Source organism: Protopterus annectens, chromosome 6.part0 (assembly GCF_019279795.1).
Source record: "Protopterus annectens isolate FY-2018-M chromosome 6.part0, PAN1.0, whole genome shotgun sequence".
Classification (NCBI taxonomy): domain Eukaryota; kingdom Metazoa; phylum Chordata; order Ceratodontiformes; family Protopteridae; genus Protopterus; species Protopterus annectens.
In genome coordinates this window covers 419,433,491-419,454,037 of record NC_056737.1, presented here as the reverse complement: position 1 = coordinate 419,454,037, position 20,547 = coordinate 419,433,491, and positions in this window count along the sequence as shown.

The window sequence follows — 20,547 nt, the reverse complement described above, 5'->3', positions numbered from 1 at the left end:
ATGGCCTTGTGATTGCCCTTAGTGGATGTGTTCAATTTGTACTCATAGTTAGCCTTACAGTAGTCCACCTGTGACCTAATATGCTGGTTCAGACAAAGGTTGACATGCTGCCCAGTTGGTGCCTGCTCCTACTTTGCCCTGTACAGCCAATGTAGCATCACATTGTGTGCTTTGTGCATTGCTCCTGTCCAGCAAAGGGGTTTACTCTACCTTGGTTGAGACAGGTTTTACAAGTAAGTCATTGCTGAGGCCATACAGCTATGTGGGTGGTCATATATTTGTTTGTAGTAGGCATGGACACAGAATCAGAACACAGTTGGCCACCTCCACAATTTCAATGTGACACTCATGCTTATTATACTACCCATGCCTGTGTCAGGGCAATCACACCACCAGTAGCTGTATAAGTGTAACTGTTTTGGATGCACAGAAACTAAGATGACACACGTGTCCAACATGTACAGCTTATTTATCTGATGTTTTGCATCCCATGTCAGTTATTATGAGGCAGCCAGGTACACCTACCCATACATACATATGCACAGGTAATACCTGCTATACATTTCTATTCTATGTCAGTATGACACACTGTAATTACAGTCTTGCTGCTCAGTCAGTCATGTCAACCTGTTAGGGCAGGACATCTGGAGAATTAGTGACACTTTCTTCATATTGGTGTAACACACGTATGTCATTTCATAGTGCAGTAGCCTTTGCATTCACAGACATACCCTGGAGGATGTCTGATGCTTATATGGCAGGCAGAGAGGAGAAAGGCTAGGGGTGTGGTAGTGAGAGTAGGAAATGTTAATGTTGTGAGTATGACTGGTATGGGGACAGAGCTAGCTGATATGTTGGACAGAGGACAGGTGGGTATATTGTGTGTGCCAGAGACCAGATGGAAGGGGTGTATAACTGTGTGTATCGGAGTCGGGTACAAATAGTTCTACCATGGTGTGTATGGGAGGGGAAGTGGTGTAGGGGTTAACCTGAAGGAACATTATGCCAAGAGTGTTTGTGGAGGTGATAAGAGTGTCGGGTAGAGTGATGTTTAGGAGGCTGGGAATTGATGGTGTAATGATGACAGTTGTTAGTGCATATGCTCCGCTAATTGCGTGTGTGATGGATGAGACAGACGTATTTTGGTGTGGTTAGATGAAGTGGTGATGAGTGTACCCAAGGGTGAGAGAGTGGTGATTGGAGCAGATTTCAATGGGCATGTTGGTGAAGGGGACAGAAGGGATGTGGAAGTGATATGTAGGTATGATGTTAAGCAAAGGAATGCAGAAGGTGAGATGGCGGTGGAGTTTGCAACAGAGGTTGGACATGGCTGTGCTCAATACGTAGTTTTACAAGACCGAGGAGCACAGGGTGACATACAAGAGTGGAGGAAGATGCACACAGGTGGATTATCTCATATGCAGGTGGGCCTATTTTAAGGGGATTGGTAACTGTAAAGTGATGACAGGAGCAAGTGTAGTTAGGCAGCATAGAATGTTGGTCTGTGGGATGACACTGGTGATCAAGAAGAGGGGGAGGAGTGTGAGGGCAGCACCATGGATCAAATGGTGGATACTGAAAAAGGGTGATTGTGAGGTTGAGTTCAGGGAAGAGTTAAAACAGGCAGTTGGTGGCAGTGAAGACTTAGCAAATATCTAGGTAACTACATCTAAGCTAGTAAGAGAGATGAGTAGAACTGAGCTTGGTGTGACATATGCACAGAGGAAAGAGGATAAGGAGACCTGGTGGTGGCATGAGGAAGTGCAGGGGAGTATACAGAGAAAGAGGCTGGCCAAGGAGAAGTGTGACTGTCAGACAGATGAAGAAAGTAGACAGGTGTATAGGGAGATTGGGTGCATGGCAAAGTGAGTGGTGGCAAAGGCTGAGGATGGGGCATCTGAAGGGTTTTATGTAAGGTTGGACACCAAGGATGGAGAATAGGACCTGTACCAATTGGCTAGACAGAGACACGTATCTAGGAAGGATGTGCAACAAATAAGGCTAATAAAAGATAATGGTGGAAGTGTTCTCACAAGCAAGGAGAATGTGTCACGCAGGTGGAAACAATACTTTGATGAGCTGTTGAATTAAGAGAATGAGATAGAGAGAGAGAGACAGAAGGTTGGATGATGTGGTTATGGTGAATCAGGATGTGCAACAGATTATCATATGGAAGTAAGGATAGCTATGAAGAGGTTTAAGAATGGAAAGGCTATTGATCCAGATGGCATACATGTGGAAGCATGGAGATGTTTAGGACAAATGGCAGTGGTCTTTTTAACTGGATTGTTTACTGTAATCTTGGAAAGTGAGAGGATGTTTGAGGAGTGGATAACATGTATTGGGTACTGATTTTGAGAATAAGGGTGGTGTGCAGAGCTGTAGTCCAGAGGGACTACAGAGGGATAACATTGATCAGTCACAGCATGAGGTAATGGTAAAGGGTAGTGGAAGCTAGGTTAAGAAAGGAGGTGAGGATTACTGATCAGCAGTATGGTTTCATGCAAGGAAAGAGCAGTACATATGTGATGTTTGCTCTGAGAGTGTTGATGGGGATGTACAGAGAAGGTTGGAAGTAGCTGTTTTGTGTTTTTGTGGACTTAGAGACAGCATATGACAGGATGCCTAGAGAGGAGTTGTGGTATTGTATGTGGTGATCAGGAGTGGTGGAGGAATCTGCAAGAATGCTACAGGATATGTACAAGGCTAGTGTGACAGCGGTGAGTTCTGCATTGGGAGTGACTGGTGCATTTAAGGTGGAGGAGGGAGTACATCAGGGATCAGCTCTGAGCCCTTTCTTATTTGCACTGGTGATGGACAGGTTGACAGACATGATCAGACAGGAGTCCCTGTAGACTGTGTCGTTTGCAGATGACATTGTGATCCATAGTGAGAGTAGGGAACAGGTTGGGGAGACACTGGAGAGGTGGAGGTATGGTCTAGAGAGGGGAGGAATGATGGTCAGCAGGGCTAAGACAGAATATATGTGTGTGAATGGGAAGGAGGATAGAGGAATGGTGAGGATGCAGAGAGTACAGTTTGCAAAGGTGGATAGGTGTAAATACTTGTTGATAACAGTTCAGAGTAATGGCGAGTGAGGGGGAGAGGTGAAGACAAGAGTACAGGCAGGATGTGGGTGGTGGAGAAGAGTGTCAGGAGTGATTTGTGACAGATGAGTACCATTAAGAGTTATAGGAAAGTCTACAAGAGGGTAGTGATACCAGCTATGTTATATGAGTTGGACACACTGGCATTGAAAAAAGAGGCACAAGTCAGAGCTGGACATAGCAGAGTTAATGTTGTTAAGATTTGCACTGGGTCTGACAAGGGTGGACAAGATTAATAATATGTATGCTGGGGGTCAGCCCAGGTTGGACAGCTTGGGGGCAAAGCCAGAAAGTGGCAGGATTATGTTGATTTGGACATGTGATGAGGAAGTATGCTGAGTATATTCAAAGCATATCTGCAGTCTGCGGCTACCACTCCACCCATACAGTATAAGAAGGAATCAGTACTGCAAAACTGAACAAGGATGTATATTTTGAGCCTCGAGCAGGTTCAGCCCACCCAGGCATTCTACTTGTATTTTTATGAGAGTGAAGCCATTACATTAGCAATATTTCTTAGTAGTTCTCAGCGTGCAAATAAAACTGACTGTTGTAGCCTTGTGCCCCCCCAGCTAGTGCAGTAATCCTAACTGTCCAATAGACAGTATACATTTAATTCAGATCCCTGTGACTAAATTAACCATCAAGCAGCCCTCTCAGTGCTTTCTTCCTCAGTTTGTATCACTTGGAGGCCCACTTGTTTATTTGCATCTCTATACATTCCCCTTCATTGCTAATGTATCTCCCTACTCTAATATGTGCACAAACTGGTTGCTAATCAGCAAGTCAAAGTAAAAACACACTCCCAACCTTAATAAAGTTTGCTGTCTCTTCTCTCCTTCACTTTGCAGGTAGTTTGACTTTCTACTTACCCCCTCTGAGGCCTTCATTAATAGTTTTCCACTGATTGCCTATCTGGTTTCTTTGCATTCCACCTGGTTTACACCCCTTGTGCTATCTCCCTCCCCCAATACTAAGTCTATATTAGAATCCTGCTGAGCATGGAGCCATCTTTAAATTTCTAGTCTCCCACCAGGACACACGTGCTCTTCAGCAATTGCATCCTGCTTGCTGGTAAGCCATTAGACCTTAGGAATTTGTTTAAAGTGTTCAGATTTGTAAAGTAATACTTACTTTTTACTCTTGTCTTGGTGGGCTCTGCCCCGCTCCATTCGCCCTCGCTAATGCTTGGGCTCTCTCCACTCCCCTGCCCTGTCCCCTATTTCCTCCCGCCCCCACTTCCTCTACATTTATAGTAATCACAGCCACACCCACAGCTGACCCTCACATCACCTTCGCCAATCACAGCTCCTCAAGTCAGATCACATTATACCACACCATCTTGCTCCACAAAAAATTCTCCCAATCACTCTTATTCCCATTAGGCATTTTTTATATCACCCACACTACTTACCCATCCACATATAGTGCAACCCTATAATTCCTATTCAGACCCCCACCTAGTACCATCTTAACCTTTATAACCATGACTATCACACAACTAAGTCTAGTCTGTCTTCTCATAATTCTTTGTAACACCACAAGTTATCACTCTAGCAATATCCCTAAACTTAGTAGCACAGCACTACATTATGCACTCTCATATACAGACACCACACATTATAATAATATCTGTCCATAATTGTTCAAGAACTACATAATGGATCAATTCAGAACTAAACACATATGCTCTCATTCCTACTCCAAACAAACACAATACTTTCTCACACTTCTCACCAAACTCCAACATCTGTATCACTATTTTAACACCAGGCTCACCATAAGTGGGGATATGCACCCCAACCCAGGCCCAAATCCATCCTGTCCAACACAAACTGCTCCAACACAAATGTCAGAACATAACACCCCCACTATCTTCATCCCAGGGCAAATCAGCAACAGCAGCAAAACCAACCATCTTTTAATGCTAAATATTAATATTAGAAGTATCAAAAATAAAATACCTGAACTCCAGGCCACAATAGCACACTACTCCCCAGACATAGTTGCTTTAACAGAAACCTGGCTAAATAAAAGCATACCTAACTCAGAAGTTCTCCCTACTGGCTACAATATCATTAGACAAGACAGATGACTTTGTAAAGGGGGTGGAACTGCCTTACTGTATAAATCCAACTTAACTGTACATCAATTACCAAACCCCTACCCCTCCCCCAATAACTGGGACATACTTATCTCACAACTTCAACTTCACCCTAAAAAGGTCATCACCACAATTGTGATCTGTATTCCACCTGGTAATACACCTGCTAGCCTTGATGACTTCTTTTCCTGGTGTTCTTCCACATACTCACAAGAAACCCTTATTCTGGGTGACTTCAACCTAGACTGGTTCACCTGTATATCAGAACCACCAAGTAATCAAATAAATCTCCATGGCTACCAGCAGCTAGTCCAAATTCCAACTAGACACAAATCAATGGAGGCTAGTACTAGTAAGCAACTAAACCAAGCAAAAATGTACAGTTTTATATCCACAGTGAACGAGAGAGACTTGAGAGTGGTGAGGCAAAAAAACAACGGAATTACTCCCAAAAGTTACAGCGAGGTAATAGCAAGTAACAGGACTGCAGGTAATTCAAGCGGAGATAACGTTGTATGTCCTAATCAACGTAAAGTGGACTTTGAAAATGTTTTTAATCGCAAATATAGTTTTAAAACTAAAAATGCACAGAAAGTGGCTGTGAAAGAAGTGAATTCAACATTTAGACACAATCTGAAGCTGTTTGATGAAATGTTATTTAAATTTAAAAGTTTAGAACTGGAAAATGCTTATTTAAATGAATGTTTAAGTCTGAAAATTGTACCCAAGGGACTTAGGGTATGCAAATACCCGAACAAGGTAAGGGTGGGTAGTGAATTTCATGTTGAGCTTTTAAATATTTTTCACATGTGTGGTTTTGAAATTTTAAAAGCAATTATCAAAGAAAATATAAGGGAAATGGAAGAACTAAACAAAAGAATAGAAGAGGTGAATGGATGTATTACAAAGGATTTACTTTTTTCTGTAGAAGACAACCAGATGAAATATCAGAATACACTTAGAAATATAGAGAAAAGTATGAGTAATATATTTGAGAGGAAATGTAAAAAATTGGATAGGGATATGGTGGAATATAAAGAAAGGACTAATTATCCAAATCCCAGGGATTTTTTTCCACAAAAATACAATATTGCCTATAATCAGGAATATACGAATGATGAGGAAAATGTAGAAAGGGTAGATAATGGTGAAAATAGTGAAGAACAGGAATTTCCAGACCTAAGGAGATCTGAAAGAATTAGAAATAATTATCAGAAGAACCCTCAAAAAAACTTTCAGGGGGGGTACAAAATCAAAGGTACCAGTACAGGAGCAGGCCTTACAAACAATGGTAGTGTGTCAAAATGAGAGTGGTAGGCCTCCATACATGATAAAACAAATTACGAATGAGGGGGTAGTATGGAAAATGGAGAATTATAGCATCTATAACTATAGTGGTTTGGAAATAACAGAAGTATTTTTCCAACTATTTACAAAGGGCATGAAATTTGTGCCTAATAGGAAGGCAGATCCTAATAAAGTTCTGATAGATTTAAAAATGTTTACAAGGAAGAAAAATTTGGAGTTAATGTTCCAAGGACAGAGTGAAAATAACAATGTGCAGGGGAATTTAAGGAAAAGAAGCGTATACAACCCACCTTTAAATCAACAACTAAAAAACTTTGAAATATTGATGGAGAAGAAAATAAGGAAAGCCCTTACAAACAAATGGGTGGGATATAATTTATCCAAGGAAGAGAATGAGCTATTGTTACAGCTATCCAGAGACCCCTCACTAAGAATACTTAAACCTGATAAAGGAGGGGGAACAATAATTATGGACCAAGTGTCCTATGAGGCTAAAATGCTAGAATTATTAGACAATGAAGAGCGTTACATGAGATCCTCTCTAAATGAAATCAATATTGCCAATAAGAAAGTATATGTTCAGTTGTATGATTTATTATTAGAAGGGAGAATAGATGTGAGTACATTTAGATATTTACATGTGGAAAAACCTAAGGTTCCAAATATATTTGGAGTACCCAAGGTCCACAAAAATGTGATGAACCCACCCATGAGACCGATAGTGTCTTCAGAAGGATCTGTGACAGCTCCTATAGCAAAATGGTTAGATCACAAGTTAAAGGAAGTTGTGAAGGAAGGGGTTGGAATTGTTAAGGATTCATGGGATTTATTACGGAACATTAAGAAGGAATTTTTTGAAGAAAACATAAAATTTATCACATTAGATATAGTGGATCTATTCTCATCCATCCCATACAAAGAAGGGTTAGAATGGTTTGAGGAGGCTCTGAACAACTATGGGAAATTTTCACACAACGATTTTTGTTTAATTTTGACACTAATGGACATGGTACTGAAAAGCAATTATTTGCATTTTGAGGGAGAATTCTTCAAGCAGATTAAGGGAATAGCTATGGGTGCATGTTGTGCACCCATATATGCAAACATAATTTTGGCAGCTTGGGAACAGAAGTTTGTATTGAATTCCCAATATAGAAGGTGCTGGAAAATGTATAAGCGATTTTTGGATGATATCTGTATTCTATGGGTTGGTTCGGATGCAGAATTCAAGTCCTTTTTTGAATATATTTCCCAAACTACCAACTTTCTTTCATTTACTTACTCGAAAAGCGAAGAAAGTTTGAAATATTTGGATATTTTTGTGGGGAAAGGAGAAGGTGAATTTTATTCTAAAGTGTATAGAAAAGAAAATGATTCTAATTCTTTTCTAGCATACGATAGTGCACATCCCCATCATCATAAAAAGGGTATAATTAAAGGACAGTATGTTAGAGGCAGTAGAATGTCTTCAAGAGAGTTGGACTTCGTAGAAGAGTGTAGAAAATTACACAAAATGTTTATGGATAGAGGCTATCCGAATAGTTTAATAGGGGAAATAGAAAATAAAGTCAGAAGAGGAAGGATGGATAAATATCAGCCTATTCTGGGAAAAGACGAAGAAATGAAGGGTGAAAATAAAAGTAAGAAGGATATTTTTGAGGGAAATAATAATTTTGTCCTAGATTACAGCGGACAGGCAGGACTCATTAGAAGGATGATGGAAGAGGAGTGGGCAAAATTTAGTGAATTATCGGATTTGGATACTCTATTCAAATACCCTTTTAAATGTACATACAGAAAAGGAAAAAATATGAAGAATTTCTTCGAAGGGAAAATGAAGGACAATAGGAGGATTAATAGGAGAAAGGGCACCTTTAAATGTGGGAGGTGCTCCCAATGCTCATATGTATGTACTAAGGATACTGTGTACATAAGGAGCAGAGATATTTTAATTCAAAGTAAGCATTATGCCAACTGTCAAACAATAGGAATAGTTTATTTGAGTATATGTAAAAAATGCGAAGCATTTTATGTAGGGAAGTCTGAAAGAAGACTAAGAAATAGAATTTACGAGCATAATTATGAAATTAAAACAAAATGTATGAATAATGCTCTATATAGACACAAAATGAAATGTGAGGAGGCAGATTTTGCATTTTTTGTGTTGGAGGTTGTGGACAAGGATGTTAGAGGGGGGCCTTGGGAAGACACCATCGAATAGAAGGAGTTGTTATGGCAACGACAATTGGAGGCCTACAACCCACCAGGTTTGAACAATTATGTGTCCCTAGCCCCAGTATTAAAAATGAGGGCGGCTAAACTATGATATGGAATTGTAAAATTTACAGGTGAAACAAACATTAAAACACAACACATTTTATGTATAAACAGTTACAAAATGTATCAATGTGTAGAAAATTTCATATTTATTAAGAGTTTTTTGAACAGTGGTCTATCACCAGCTCTAATGAAAGTAAAAATGTATATGTGTAAGCATTTCAAACAGCATTTGATGTAATTAAGTTATTTGCCCTCTAGAGGGAACTTGGATGCAGCCAAGTTTATGAAATTAAAATAACAATGTATTTTAAATGTATTATTTATAAAGTTTTAACTGAAAGTTTTAATAAATGGTTTAGGTCAAGTTATGGTTTAGAAAAGGGAATGAACAATTTAGTAGAAAAGGAAGATATAATATGGATTAGAAATAAAGTATGTTTTTAAAGAAGCACATAGAAAAAAGTTAGTATGGACAAGGGATGATTTTTAATCAGGAACAGCCAAGGATTTTAATTATATATAATTAATTCAAATTATTCAATTAATAAATGTATATAAAGTTTAAGTGTTTTTGTATGCAGTATTCATTCACATCTGAGGAAGTGAGTTAAACGAAAATGCAAGTGTGGAGACATAGCGTTTATGTGTATGGTCTTTATGTCATCGAAGTTCTATTATTTGGGACTTTTGTTGTGCTGGAGTGTACTGCTGTGTTTTCGTCACTAAAATTTGTCAAAAGGAAAGAAGCTGTGCCTCTTTTACTCCACTGGTACATTTTTGCTTGGTCAAATTCCAACTAGATGTGATAAAAAATCTAAAAAGGAATCCATCCTTGACTGGGTCCTAACTAACAACCCCACATTGTACCCCCACGCAGGCTGTCTCCCAGACACCTTAAGTGACCACAACATAATATACTTTATACGTAGTAGAACAAGCATATGCAAAACCACTAACTATATATCCACTAGAAACACAAAAAAATTCTCTCCTGAGGTCCTCAGTACTTTACTCTGTAACTGTGACTGGTCCCCCTTAAAAACCCTCCCACTTGACCAGGCTGTAGCATATTTCAACAAAACATTTCTACAACACCTAGACACTGTTGCTCCATTGTGCAAAATCAAGGTTAGACCCTCTACAAACCCCTGGCTGAGTAAAGAAACCAAACAAATCCTCAAGTCCAGAGATGCTGTCTGGCTATACTATCAAAAAAACAAAGAAACACAAAGCCTAACTAAGTACCAAGAACTGCGCAACCGTGCAAATAAATGCATTAGGCTGGACAAAAAATCCTACTACATGACATTACAAACTAAATACCAACACAACCCCCTAAAATTTTGGAGAAATGTAAACCAGCTACTAAAATCCACCCAAAAGGCTACCCCCAAACCAACCACCCCTGACACTAAAGTTCCCATCGAAACACAATTCATATCCCACTTTGTGAACTCAATTCTATCCTTACCATCACAGGACAGTTCCTTCCTTACTAGCCCCCCCAACACAAATAACACTAATACAAGCTTTACCCTCAAAACAGTTTCCACCACTTCAATCAAAAGCATGCTCTCCAAACTAAAAACCTCATCAACAGCAGCTGACCTACTCCCCAGCTATTTCTTGAAACTCACAGCAGATGCTATTGCTATCCCAATCTCCACGCTCATAAACAGATCAATTGCTGAAAACTATGTGCCCAAACTCTGGAAAATATCCTATGTTACACCCATACATAAAGGTGGGACCTCCACTGAACTTAATAACTACAGACCCATTGCTTTACTCCCCCCTGGTCAAAATCCTAGAAAAATGCATCCATACCCAGATGCTAAAATATCTCCTAGACAGCAAGATCCTGTCACCTACTCAGCATGGTTTCAGACCTGCCCATAGTACAACTACAGCCCTCCTCTGCTTCACAGACACAGTAAACCATCTCAAAAATGAAGGCCTGCAGGTGTCAACTCTTTTTTTGGATATGTCCAAAGCATTGGACACAGTCTCACACCAAATCCTGCTAAACAAACTAAACCAGTATCACCTATCAAATTCCACTCTTACCTGGTTCCAAAGCTACTTAACTGACAGGTACCAAGCTGTGAAATGGGAAAATGCTCTCTCTCCTCAGCTGCCCATAACTGTAGGAGTCCCACAGGGTTCTATCTTAGGACCACTACTATTCACAATCTTCACTAATGACCTCCATACCTCCACACAGCATGCATCTATCATTCAGTATGCAGATGACACTACCCTAATCTGTGCTGCACAAAACATTCCCACCCTCCTGCAAACAACTCAGCTAGCATTCTTTGATGTTGAAAACTACCTAACCAAAGCCCAACCTATCATCAATCCAAAGAAAACTCAGCTTATAATTATAACCAGTTCTAACAAAAACACTGATAGTCAATTCACTATCTACTCCACAAATGCTACTCCAATCGCTCCAGTGGCACAGGCTAAGCTATTGGGAATAACCATAGACTTCCACCTAAAATTTGATAGTCATCTCAACTTAACTATTAAAAAAGTACATGCCAAACTGGGATCACTCTACCGTATCAAACCATTTCTTACCAACAACACAAGATCAGCCATTGTTCGCTTCCAACCTCTATCCACCCTACTCTATGCATCTCCCATTCTGACTAATCTCAGCAAAACTGAACTAAGCAAAATGGAAGCCTGCTATAACAGAATTGCCCGCTTTGCTGCAAATTGCTCATGTAGAACTCATCACTGTACTGCTTTGAGACATGTCCACTGGCTTGAACTGCCCAACCTCCTAACCTACAATCAGCTCTGCCTCTGTCATTCTATCTATTACCTCCCCAATAAGTGTCCTGCCCTTAAAAACCTAGTACAACATCACTCAGCCAAAAGGCCTCTTAGATCATCAAGCAAACTACTACTAGAAGTCACCAACAGCTACAATAGCTTTGGAGGTGCACTATATAGTAGTTTGGTGGCTAAAAAATGGAACTCTGTCCCCTAGCATTCAAATCACATCATCCAAAGCCTCCTTTAAAGACCTCATCAGGCAACATCTCAAGCAAAGTTGGCAGTGCCATGATTGCTCCCCAGGCTAGTGAAAGCAGATAAGGAACACATACTACACCTAGAGTACTTGATTAAGATTGAAAACTATTCTCGCAAACACTGGCTAATCTGCAATGTATGTACTTACCTGTGTACTATGTATGTATTTTACCTATGTTCCAAATTTCACTACTAAAAACTCCTGATGTCCACCATGGCAGTAAAACCTAATAGTAAAATCAAAACTTTAATAAAAAGAATATGACATAAAATAAGCAGTCCTCAGTCTTCCAATAAGCGCTTTCGGCAAGATAATTAATTTAAGAGCAAAGAGATCACCAGGCTTGACTACTATTGTGCCATTAAAACCTGCACTTAAGAATAGAAGGAATATGATTAGCAAGTTTACTTGAATGTTGCTTCATTCATATAATGTATTCACATCCATAGCTATTAGTTTTCTCATATACAATCCTATAGTAAAGAGAAGCACTGCCCCTTTAATTACAATGAAGGAAACTATACCTCTCTGCTAGCTGGCCTCCTTTTGGTTTGCAACAAGGGCATGTCAGAGAACTAAATGAGGAATGGCTGTGATGCCTTATAAATATAAAAGCTGAACAGTCCTTTTTATACGATCTGAGGAAGGCTTATTGCCGAAAGCGCTTATCGGAAGACTGAGGACTGCTTATTTTATGTTATATTCTTTTTATTAAAGTTTTGATTTTACTATTAAGTTTTACTGCCATAGTGGACATCAGGAGTTTTTAGCAGTGTTTGCCTTTTCTCTTCCTCATTAGTGTCCTTCACAGTGTAAGAAAGTTTTTTACTTATGTTCCAAATTTCAGCTGTACACTACAAATCTATTAACTACCTTCATTTTTAAATATTTTTTTGTTTGTTCTCTCCACTGTAACTGTTGATGTGCTGCATACCACTGTAAAAACATGTCTTTTGTAATTTGTGTGTATACTGATCATGTCTAAATGTATCTGTAATTTTTCTATGTGGAGCTCTTCTCCCTGGGCCTCTGCTGAAAAAGGGCCTTTTCGGCTCAGTCAGACACCCCCGGTTAACAAATGTAAAATAAAATTATAAGCCTGAGGGCTAGGGACAACACCAGAGAACCTGGATAGAAGCTACACACAAACAGGTAGTACGTGTAATCTCCTCACAGAAAGAATCACAGCCAAAAACGTAACCATTGAACCAAATGCTGTAAAATGGCAATGATACTCGCTGCACCACTGTGCCAATGATGAGTTGCTGTCAAACATACATCCTGCCCAGATTGTCATAGCTCAACCAGCAGCCCCATACATAGCAATGAAAGGCACATTTACAGGCTGTACACCTCTAGTATCAGACTGTAATAAAATAAAAAGAGCAACAGTTGCCCACAGTCATTTAATACACAGATGCACACTCAGACAGATGTGCGCACATGCAAACACACACACGCAAACACGTCACCACCAATTATAGCCACTTGGATGACTCTGCCTGGACATCTCAGCTGTTTGACAGCTACTGCCTTTATATACTACATAATGACTATGCAATAATAAACTTTGCATTAACATGCTTTTTCTGAAAGACATTAAGTCTGAAACTCAAACGTGTGTCATTTTTTGATGGCCTAGCTACAGTCCTCATTGATTTGCCAGAAAATGCACAACCTTAACAAGAAATGGACCAGAATATGCAGCAAAAAAATCAGAAACATTCTGTGAAATTAGTTGAGAGCATCTATGACTTGCACCCCACACACACAAGACTATCAATTACACTTGTATGGCCGTGACTGTATATCTCAGGTGTTTGGTTGCAATCAAATGAACACATGAATAACTGCCACACGGAAATTTATCTTCTCACTTCACTACCATCGCAATACATTGTACAAACCCACTTCACCCCCCCCCCCCCACACACACACACACCTTTCAACCTTTTAGTAGAAGCATTAGTGAGAAAGATAAATAATACTGGTGGACAAAGAACTGAAAATCAGGGACAGCCATTGCCCTTATATACTTCAAAGGTTGCTGGAATAAACCCAAACTGTACAATGAGTAGACCAACATATGAGGCAAAAAATCAAGAACATTCCACAAAATCACAGACATCTGAGAGCATATTTGCCTACACACACTGACGACCAGTTACAACCACTTGTATGACTGTGAGTGGACATCTCAGCTGTTTGACAGCTACTACATTATATACTTAGAAAGTTATTAGAATAATGGACTTTTCATTAACATGCTTTTTTATGAAGACTATTAAGTCTGAAATTCAAATGTCTGTCATTATTCAGTGACTATTTCTGTGTGGATTGCCAGAGAAATATAAATTTTTACAAATCGCAGTTCAAAGTATGATACACACACATACACACACACACACACTTGAATAAGTTACTTACCTTGTTAACTCATATTGTTTAAAAAAATATATACTTCAAAAAAAAAAGAAAAGAAACACTTGCTGCCATAGTCCTGAAGCCCTGTAGTCATTTGCATTCAGCCTCAGGCTGCCTCTGTGACCTGAGATAGCCTGAGCCAACAGAAATGGCTTTTCACTGTGCCTGGTGAGATGTTTGAATGTTGAGTAACCTTTCCAATGTTGTCAACTCAGTGTCAAAAGTATAATTAGGCATAACCGCCTTACTCAGCATACCAAAGATTCAAATTGCATGCAGTTCTTGGGCTGTTTTGAATGAAGCCTGCAGACAGAGTTATACATTTGTTTTCATCTTGGACTTCTTTGGAACGTTGTGCAATGCATTTGCAAATACACAGAGTTCTGAGTACCAGGAAGTAAAGAGAGGATCGGAAAGTCTAGTATTATTTTGAATTTAATTTAATTTTTAATTTAAAAATAATACCAGACTTTCAAACTTTAAATTCCACAATACTTTCTTTGTTATTTCAAGTTTAGTTGGAGGGCCTGCAGCCCAGCAGCCAGTACCTTGAGCCCCCACTGCTTGATGGCTGGCAGGCAAAAAGGAAAAAAGAATATAGACAAAAAGTCCAATCTAAAATGCAAGTCCTTGAGATTTCCATTTACTTCCATCTTTTACTAACACATTTCCCTGCTTTGGGTAACAGGCACCATAATAGGGATGCCTGAGATATGAACCAGGTCTCCTAACAGTGTCACACAAAGGGTTAAAGTGAAATCAGGGTGCCAAAGTGTTTGACATGTTTTCAGTTTTGTACTATAAAGGAGCATATTAAGGACAAAGATGCCATGGTATGAACATCTATTCTTTTTTTTAACTCATCAGTCCTGATTGGGTGAATACACTAACAAATAAATAACCAAAAATTCTAAGGTCTGCTTCATGTTCCAGAGCATCCAAGTTGGAACCATTATCCAAATTCATAGACAGAGCCCTTTTAAAACTTGTACAAGAAACAAAGTCATTCATTAGAAACTCTTTTGATTTTTTAAGTAAAATCAGGGACCAGTCTGTGGATAGTAACGCCTTGTTGGTAACAGTAGACGTGCAATCACTGTATATCTGCATTCTACACGAAGTAGGTCTAGAGTGGGTAGGGAACATGTTGATCAACAGTGAACAGTTTGAAGTGGGAAAATGTAGATTTATGCTGGAATGTATAGACATTTTGTCGTACAATTTTTTTGTTTTCGAAAAATAATATTTTTTTTACAAACAAGGGGTGTTGCTATGGGTGCGAGGATGGCCCCCGATTATGCCAGTTTAGTTATGGCTTATTGGGAGACCAACATTTTGTCCAAGATTGAAGGAAAGGACAAGATGTCATGTTATTATAGATTTATCGATGATTTGTTTTTTGTGTGGAAGGGAATAGAGTATGAACTGGCAGAATTCATTGAGAGGATGAATAGTAGTACCTCCCTTTTGATTTTTTTCCTGTAATTGCAGCTTTTTAAAAGTTAGTTATTTGGATTTGGAAATTTTCAAAGAAGTAGGGACTAGAAGGTTAAATTCAGTCATCAGTTACAAAAATGTGGACAGTAATAGCCTGCTGCATTATTCAAACATGCACCTCACTTATGTTAAACATAACATAGTCAAAGGGCAGTTAGTTAGATTGAAGAGGCTCACAACTGATGTTTCTAAGACAAACGAACTCGTGAATGAGTTACACCATAGGTTTAAAAATAGGAGGTATCCTTCAGGAATTGTGAAAGATATATTAGGGGCAGAAATTTTAAGTGAAGATATTGGCAACAAAAAGAATAACAAAAAAGATTTGTCCACATCTATGCCTTTAGGTTTTACTGTAGATGTTCTTCTTTTTTCGGCTTTTCCCGATTAGGGATTGCCACAGTGGAACTCCCATCCGCTAATGATTGGCAGTAGATTTTTACGGTGCCAGCCCGACACCCAACCTTCAACAGAGGCATGCCCATTTACGCATGTCTTTTGAACGTCACTTGACCACAGGGAGGACATCCACACAGAAGGCGCTCCAGCCGAGAATCGAACGGGAGGACCTCTTGCTGTGAGGTGACAATGCTACCGCTGCACCACCGTGGCTTCTTTGTAAAGCTATAAAAGGGATTATAACTAATAATTGGAGGATTTTATCACCAAATACTGAAAGTAATTCACTGGTAGGTGTGAAACCTACCGTTATAAATAAAAGGGCAAGGAATTTTAAGAAAATGTTGGAGGGGAACCACAAGGGAAGTACCACCGCACAAAGAGGAATGTTTAAATGTATGAATTGTAATGTATGTAGACACATAGCAGAGGATACTTTTCTAGAAGTTAGCACACATAGCAGAATTTGGAAAGTTCCAGGAAGTTTACATGTGGCTCCACTTATGTGGTATACTTGGCGAATGCTCAGCTTGTAATTCCTTCTATGTTGGTAAGACCAACAGGCAATTAAGGAAGAGAATTTATGAGCATTATTATAACATCAAAAAGAAGGATTTAAATAATGCATTGTTTAAGCACATGCTGGTATGCTTGGGTAGTAAAAATGTTCTTTTCGCTGTTGTTGATCATGTTCCCATGGATTTTAGTGGAGATAAAGAGGGTGAGTTAGAGTATAGGGAATTGAAATGGCAGATTCTGCTCAATGCTTATAATGCATCAGGGTTGAACAGTGGTGTCAACTATAAAGCTGTTTTACACAGAAAAGTTTATTAAGACAAGTGCAAATAAAATACATTTATATTATATTTAAATTATATATATATATATGTATATATATATATATATATATATATATATATATATATATATATATATATATATATGTATTTTATGGTTCATAGGTAGGTACTAGGGTATTAGCCCTAGCCAAAAATGTACTCTGGCTTTCGCCACCCAAGAAAATTATTTTCCTGTGCCCCTGTCCAGCAGAGCCACAGAAGTGCTCCCTGGGATGAATTTCCTATTTCCCATCCAATCATCAAGATTTTTCTTGAAGAGTGCTAATGAGGAGCTCTGTTTGACATAGATAGGTAGTCTGTTCCAGAGTATGGGAAGTCTCTGGGACAGGAATCTATCCCTCCAACATGTTCTGTTTATTGTGGTGACAAGGTTTAGGTCCCTAGAGCATGGGATTTCTTTAAGTGGAGCATGTCCAACAGCTCTGGGTTTAACATAGCTTTGTATGTTAGGCAGAGATCGCCTCTGAGTAGATGATATGTGACGGAGTAAAGCTGGAGTTTTTTAAGAAAGTCTGCATAGGGCATCTGTTTGAGGCCAGTAATCCTCATTGTGCGGTATTTCTGTGGCCTTTCCAGTTGTTGTAGATGTCTTGTGAGGTACATACCAAAAGGGGCATTGTACTCTATAATGGGTCTAATGAGTGATGAGTAGAGGGGAACAATGACCTCTTTTTTCCTGGATGAGAAACCTTTTGTGATGAGGTGAGCCATGTAGAAGGATTTCCTGACCACTGTGGCGATGTGATTATCAAAGGAGAGACTACTGTCCACCTGTGTCCCAAGGTCTCATCACATTTTCGGCATTAAGTAGACTACCAGCTATGTGGTAGTTCATGGCTACAGAGTTTTTACCAAAGGGGATGACAATACACTTTTTGGCATTGAGCATCAGGCCATGGCTTTCACACCAAGTATCTGTCTCAGTGAGGCCCTTTTGTAGTATGTCCACATCGTTAGGAGTTTCGATTATGGCTCCTAGTTTGCAGTCATCTGCAAACTTTGTTAGCTAAAGACCTTCTGTGTTAGCCTGTACTTCAGAGAAGTAGATACCAAACAGGAGAGGTCCCAGAACTGAACCCTGTGGTACTTCACTTTTCACTGGTCTGAAGTCGAATATGGAGTCCACTACTTTCACAGTGTAGGTTCTGTCCATGAGCCAGTTGGCAACCCATCTTGTGACATAGGGATTTATACCTAGTTTAGTGAGCTTATCTATAATTCCAGAGTGGGGGATGGTGTCGAAAGCCTTGGTGAGATCTAGATAAGCTGTGTGAACCACTTTACCCTCATCTATGGCTTTGGTGACTGCTTTAAAGAAGTCAATCAGGTTTAGGAGACATGATCTGCCTTTTACAAATCCGAACTGGGTAGGGTCCAGAGTTTGGAGATTACCAATGTCTTTGTTTATAAGTTCCATGATGATACGTTCCATGGCCTTGCAGACCAGGCTCATCAGGCTAATGGGGCGGTAGTTCCCGGGGTCCGTTGTGGCTCCCCCTTTATGGAGTGGGATAACCTTCGTGGTGTGCCATTCAGTGGGCACAAAGCCTGAGGTGAAGCTATGACTGAACATGGTACTTAGGTAGGGTGCCAATTCATTCTGTAGTTCATGTAGAATGCAGCCTGGGATATTGTTAGGTCCCATGGATGCTGTGTTCTTGGCTTTGGAGAGTGTGTTTTTTACCTATGCAGCCATGATTACAGGAACTTTGCATTCTTCCAGTATAGAGATGGGCCCTCTAGGGGGTGAGAGGGGGTTAAAGTTAGCACTGAACCTATCTGCCAGGATGTTGGCAATATCAGTTGGTTCTGTATATTTAGTGCCATTGTACTGTAACTCAGAGCAGATCTGAGTGGTTGGTTTATGGTTTTAGTCAATAGTATTTATGTCAATGCTTTTTTAAATGGAGTTCCACCTTGATTGGATTTTTAAGTTGGGGAGGGGTATTTAAGAATGTTTTTTTTTATTTCATGTTAGTTCTGAAGAAGGCCATAGTTGTTTTTTGGTGGAAAGCGCTTAACTTTGTGGACAATAAAGGGATTATTTCATAGTGGCACTCACCGTGTGTTCATCTTACAGTGTTATTTATTCTTCTGAATGCAATAACACTTGGTCATCTGTTCATAACATGAAATAATTAAAGGCAGCATTCACCAGTTATAAATAGAAATGACATAAAGGGAATTGACTACCATAAAGGAGGATACAGCACAGTAACTACATGGGTTACCTTCCAGAGTCTTTAGGATTCTGACCAGTGTTCTGGAAAAAACCCTGAAAAAGATCTTCAGCAGATCACTGGATAGTGCAGAACTGCTTGGGGACTAGAAGACAGCAAACATAGCACCCTTGTATAAGGCAGAAAGGGAAATACAAGGAGCTCCAGGCCTGTTAGCTTAACAGCAGTGACATAGAAAGTCAAGGAGAGTATCCAGCGAAGGTCAGCGTGTTTCACGAGGACAGAGACCAACAGTAAGTTTATGGCCAGAAGGAGCTATCAGTCAGACTTGATGCAGTTTTAGGACTGGGTTAAAGGTGAACTTGACTGTTATGCCACAACAGCCCTAGTGCAGAGTATCATTTGGGAAAGTGGAAATGACAGTATCGCAGCAGGAGAATGATTGGAGGTGTTGGTCGCAGGAATCTGAATAACAGGGCATTGGCAACAGCAGTAGCAGGCAGAATGTAGGTGTGTGTCCTCTGAGGAATACATTTTAGAAAGAAAGTGATAATACTTACTTACACGGTACTAGTCAGACCACACTTTGACCACTGTCTGCAGTCCTAGAAGCCATGCAGGGAAAGGGATATCAGGGTGCTGGGAGGAATCTGGAGAAAAGCCACCAGACATATCTGTGGGAAGGTAGAGAAGAGAGAGAGAGATATTACTAGGCATTGTCAGTGACAGTAGCAAAACAGGCAGCCACTTGCCTTTAGTGCAGAAGGCTCTGGGTTCTATTCTGAAACTAGGTAGATTGAATTTTGACACTGAAGTGCAGCATAAGGGGGTGTTGCACTCTCGACTGTGTTGCCATTCAGATGAGACATTAACTGAGGTCCCATCTGCTTGAATTGGTAATAGCTCATGTGGATGTAAAAGATCCCATGGCATTTTTCAAAAAGACTAGAGGAAGTTCCCTGATGGCCGGGCCAAATTTACCATAGTAATATAAATATCACCTCTGGTCTCCCCTGAAAAGAGGCTACTAGACTAGTGGGACTAACCTGGTTAACAAAGGATAAATAAATAGAGTCTTCTTATTTAAAATGTGTGCATGTGTGGGGGTGAGGTTCATAGTGCTGATGTGCAAGATCATATCAGGGAGATGAGAAGGGGACATCCAACACTGTAGTACAGATTGGGAAAGGGTGGTCCAGGCAGCAGATTATAGGAACTGTCTGTTCCATGGATTTCCAAAAGTGCCTCTTCACATAAAGTGTTGTTGACTCGTGGAATGGACTGCTGGAATGGGTGGTAGAGAATCAACAGTGGCAATCAAGAGACTGTGGGACAGATG